Below are 5,430 nucleotides of genomic sequence, written 5' to 3' on the forward strand. Positions count from 1 at the left end.
ATGATTAACAACCCTCCCGCATTTCGGCATCGCAGTCATTACTCACTCCAAACCTGAGGCTTCTCAGTTACATACCCCGGCACAGCCCGACCATTTTTTCCATTGACTGAAAACACATTCTGACTGAAAACAAACTTTCGATCCCCGAGGCTTGGCACGCTGCGGGTCCTTCACCGTGTTTAATCAACGGGAAGCTAAACACTTTCAATCTGTGATGGCTCATTTGGAGAGGGAGCTCTGGGCCCTCGGTAGGTGCCAGATATAATAACTCTCCCCTTTTCTTTTCTGAGGCCTACTTTTATAATTTTGCTATTTTTCAATGTCAGACCCATCTTTTGAAGAAATTTTATTGGATTTCCTGCTAGACTTCAGCAAGGATTTTTCTTTCTTTGGCAGAAATATCAAGCAGAACAGGGGAAAAACTCAATCATAACCTTGGAACAAGGATTATTATTAGTTGGGATTTCTTTGTCTGTTTGCACAAACACATTATTTAAGAGCCCAGCAGGTCAGCAGGCCCCCAGCCCTGGGGCTCCAGGCCCTGGTGCTGGTCTCTGCTGGCTCTCTGGGAGGGAGGCAGTGCCAGCATGCACAGAGCACAGCAAGGGAAGGCTTGGGGGCTGTTTCCCCCCCTCAGCCAGGGTATTCCTAAAATCTTTCCAAGGCTGGAAATCTTTGCCCAGTCATTCAGGTCTTTGAAAAGCAGGCTCTGGGGGCAGCCAGGTGGCTGAGGGGCTTCTCTCTGGGCCAAACTCCAGGCAGGTCCTGGTGGGTGCAGGCTCAGCAGGTGTCTGTGCAGGGGTTGGTGCTGGCCCTCCACTCCCAAGGAGGGGATTCAGGCTGGATAAAGCACAGGGCATCTGCAGGGATGAGCTCATTTCTTCCCACACCTCTCTAGTTCTGCAAGTGCCTCTGGTGACTGGACACTTCTCTGCCTCCATCCCAGTCCCCTGCCTGTCCTGGTTCCCTGCCCATCCTGGTCTGGGTTGTCCTGGAAGTCAGGGCAGCTTTGGAACTGGAGCTGGTGTGAGTTGGCAAACGGGCACCAGCCCCATCCCTGAGCTCTGGGGGTGTGAAACCCAACATCCCACTCCTGCTCCCACCTCTTCCTGGCAAGCCCAAAGCGAGTCCCTGCTGCTGGAGAGAGCTCCTGCCCTCTGAGCTGAGCAGCTTTTGCTGCCTCAAGGTTTTCCAGGGGCTCTCAAGGCTTTCCTTCTTTTTTTCTCCCGGTGTTTGAGGTTAAGAAGAATGCTACAGGATTCAATAAATCGCCTGGCATGGCGTAGGCCAAAACAAGAAAATGTAATTCAGATTAAAGTCACCCTCTGGCTAAACTGATAGTTTATTAAATAAACTGCAGTGCTGCCAATCAACTCTGCTGGCAAGCAATCCTCTGACATTAATCTTTTTTGATGTGATTTAGGGTACACCTGGGCCTTTGTAGAGTATCTCCCATAATTTCTTTCCCATCTCTCTGGATCAAGCTGCTGTGCTTGGCTCCGTTGACAAATTCCCCAAGTAATCCCTCAAAAGATTGGAGAAATGCTCCAAACGCTCCATTAAATTTATTTTCCGTGCTTTAAGAGCCCCAAAACTATGTCCAATAAATAAGTGTTCGCAGTGATTTATTGAAATGCTGCTCTGATTTAGAGTTATAGGCGGGGGAAATATGTCACCCCTGGGAACTGGAAGCCCAGCCCTGCAAGCGAGACCAGATGTGCTGGTGCTGGGCGGGGGGAGCCGGCCAGGCTGGGGGTGCTGCACAGCCCAGAGCTGGACCCTGCTCCCAAAGCCTGGCCCAAAAGGTCCCCGGGTGAGTCTTCTTGCCTGAAAAATTTATTGTGGTTGTAGTTATTGGGGGAACCATCAAAAGAGTAATTCTGGCCCTTGTTTTTGCACAGGCCTTTTGATAAATATGATACTTAGAAATATGCCTCCCCCAAGACGGGAAAGCCATAGAGTTAAAATGAAGTAATCTGTCAGTAAACTCACTGGAATCGAGGCCAAACCGAAACCTGCGAGAGCAGGAGGGGGAGAAGGGAGCCCGTGCTTGGTGGATTTGTATCACTGCAGATAAAAGTGAGGATTTATTGCCACAGGGCTCTGTTCTGGCTGCTCTGCTGCTGCACGGGCTCGTGCTCCGCACCCTGGGGGCCCCCCAGTCCTCCCCGGATCCTCCGAGGGTTCTGGGGCACGGGGCCCCCCTGGGTGCCCCCTCACTTTGGGGGGGCTCAGCCTCGGGGATGTCCCAGCTGGGTTCCCATGCAGGGTCCAGAGCCCCCTGGACCCGGGGCAGGAGGGAGGCAGGGCCCCTCCTGCTGCCCCGCACTGGCCCGGCCGGGCTGGCTGCAGTGAGGTGCCCTGCACCAGCTGTGTTTACAGCGGGGAGCTGCAGTTCACTGGAACAAAATCATTTAATGCAGCCAGAGCGCTTTTGGCAAGGGGAGCACTGGGGAGCGGAGCTGCCTGACAGCGATGGAGTCGATAACTCCCGACAGGGCCGCTCCCAGCAGGAGGCAACACGAAAATCCAGTCTGGAGCTCCTGCTCCAGTGCTGGGAGAAGGCAGAGAGCGCCTCTGATCCACGGCCAAGCTCCCTGGGTGGGAGGCACAGGCTGCCTGGGTGCTCCCCGGGCGATGGGCTGTGCCAGGAGAGCCTGTGGCTCTGCTGTGAGAGCCGGGGTCAGGGATGTGGGATTGGCTCTCCAGGCTGGCCCCCGATGCTGCCCGGGACCCCTGGTGTGGGGCACAGTGAGGTCTGTGCCCACCTGCAGCCCCCCGTGCTCAGGAGGTGCCCCTGGGGTACCTGTCCCCCAAAATCAGCATCATGCCCGGCACGTGGCTTGTTCCGGCCTTCCAGCAGCCAAACCAAAGGTGACATCCACGAGTGATGAGCCCGTAGATGCAGAGGGTGACCTGACCCCAGCCTGGCACCCAAAATGCCCCCAAACGCTGCACCCCCAGGTTGTGCATCTGGCAGAACAGAGGACAGTGGGTGTTCTGGGCACCCTGACCCTGCAGAGGCCAACCAGGAAGAGGGAAGAATTTATTATCACAGGCCTGAAAGACCACAGCTGCCACACGGCCCTGGGATGCTGCAGAGCAGAGAGGGCAGGGAAGGGGACCGGGGGTTTTGTGGGGGTGCTGGGACCCTCTCCAGGGGAGAGGGGAAGGCAACCAGAGAGGGTGAGCAGGGAGAAGGGGGAAGGGAAGGAGCGAGGAGGCGTGTGTGTGACTGTTCAGAGAAACAGGATTCATGGTAATTTCCTGCCAGATGCCTGAGCTCCTCCGGCACGCAGACATTTCACATGAGAAATATCAAAGCGTTCCCAGTAACAAATGTACTTCCTGCAGCTCCTCAGATCTGCCTCCGTGCCAGGGAGCGGGGACGCCCGAGGAGCAGCGCTGCCGCTGCGTTGGGGTCCGGCCCCACGATGGGATGTGGGTGCTCGTGGCGTGGGGGGGTGGGAAGTGCAAGCCTCGAGTTTTGGGAAGCGCTGCCTGCACCTCCGCGGGTGCTTGTGCGCAGATTGGTCCTGACAGCTCGAATTAATACGTCAGGGTGTGTGATCTGCGCTGGCGACGGCCCCTGACCCTATCAGCACTGTGCTTCCCCGGCTGAGCGTCTCCCAGCCTCAAATTGATTCCGAGTTTTATAAACATCCTGACGTCGGGGCAGGGAAGAGAGAAGGAGGGGAAAAGAGCCCTCACCACCAAGCAGGGATGGGATGGGCTCCCCTATCCCCTCCGTGTCCCCTCAAAGCCGCCCCTGGAGCTGCGGGTGCTGCTCACTGCTCCCCACCAGCTCAGCCCCAAGATGTCATCTCTGTCCCTGCTCGCTGGGGTATTTTTCAGCAATGTCTCTCTCCCAGTTTCCCAATTTTCTTTCCAATCCTCTTTAATGCCTTCAAAAGTTGGTTCACGATCCCAATGTATATAAACCCCCCCCATGAACTCGATCCAATGCTGTTTTTCAAGCTCTTCCTAGTCACTGCTCATGAGGAAGTGGAAGATTTCATTTGATTTAACATTTTTAGTGTGTTTTAAGAGCTGGAAGATGCTTCCGGTGTTCTCCAAGCAGTCAGAGGGCCCTGCCAGGTGCCTCAGCATTTTGGACCTTGCAGCAAACCTCTCTTGCTCCTGTTTGTGTTTCTTAGAGGGAGTCTTGTGGGCACAGAGCTGCTGTGCCTGCGAGAAACTCATGGAAAAGACCCAAATAATCATAAATCAATATTAACTCTGCATTGCTTATTATTTTCTGTTTATTGTCTCTTGGCCCGAGAAGTTGGTATTGACCTGGTCAGAACAAAATGTCAATAACTGCAACCCTTGAAGGCTGGGGAAGATTGATGCCGATTAAACTCCCTGGCTACCGGTGTGGGCTGGGGCAGGGATGAGCCATGGTGGGACAGAGGCAGCTCCTGATGGGAGAGGTTCAGGCAGGGAGGAACTTGCCATGCCAGAGCCCAGGAATCCTCCTCTTGGCCCTCTTTAACTGTTTCAGGGAAGCAGAAAACCTTCCCCGGGAGAATGCAGCAGCAAGAGCTGTTTGTGCCCCTCCTCTCCCAGAACTGTGTGGGACAAGGCCATCACCCATCACCTGCCCTGGGAGGGTGTCCCCAAGGTTCCAGCTCTCCCACGGAGACTTGGCCTGCAAAGGGCCACCAAACTGGGGGGCATTCAGGGTGAAAACTTCACTCCTTCCCTGCTCGCTCCTTCGTGTCCCCCTGCCCCCGGCATCCCCCTGCCAGATTTCCCAGATTTCCGCCGGTCCTCACAGCGACAGGATCACAACAAAGCGATGTGACTTCAAACGCGTCCCGCCCTCCTTCCCATTCATCCCGTCAAGCGCAGCTCCACACGGGAGCTGCCCGGGGGGCATCGCCACTGCTGGGCAGCCCCCACCCCTGTGCGGTTTCTCAGGCAGGAGCCCCCAGCCCTCCACCACCACGGGAGGGCTCAGCCGCGGGTGCATTTCCTGGTTTGACCCTGATTCCAAGCTCTGACGACAAAAGCAGGTGGCTCCCCACGGGCTCCTCACGGCCGCCCGGCCCCGGCTGCCGGGCCCCCGGGGGGGGGGAGCCGCTCCGGGAAGGGGGGGACGTGTCCCTGGGGACGGCGGTGTCGTTCCTGGAGCCTGCCCGCTCCCTGTCACGTCTGTCACTTCTCGTTAGTGCCCGTCAGCCGGGTAACACGACCTGACTGATGTAATCGGGGCCGACACACCGGCATGGAGGGGCTCTGGAAACTTTCCACCACGCGCTTTCCCAGCCTGCGCCCGCCCGGCTCGTTCCTGGAAGCCGCGTTCGGAGGTGCCGCTCTGCCCGGCGCAGGGAGCGACGCTCAGCGATGCCACCCTCCCAAAATGGGCACCTCAGACCAGCCAAGGGCGCTTCGGCCGGGGCCGCGCGGCCCGGGCGCCGCCCAAAC

Source organism: Corvus brachyrhynchos, unplaced genomic scaffold (genome assembly GCF_000691975.1).
Source record: "Corvus brachyrhynchos isolate BGI_N302 unplaced genomic scaffold, ASM69197v1 scaffold150, whole genome shotgun sequence".
NCBI lineage: Eukaryota > Metazoa > Chordata > Aves > Passeriformes > Corvidae > Corvus > Corvus brachyrhynchos.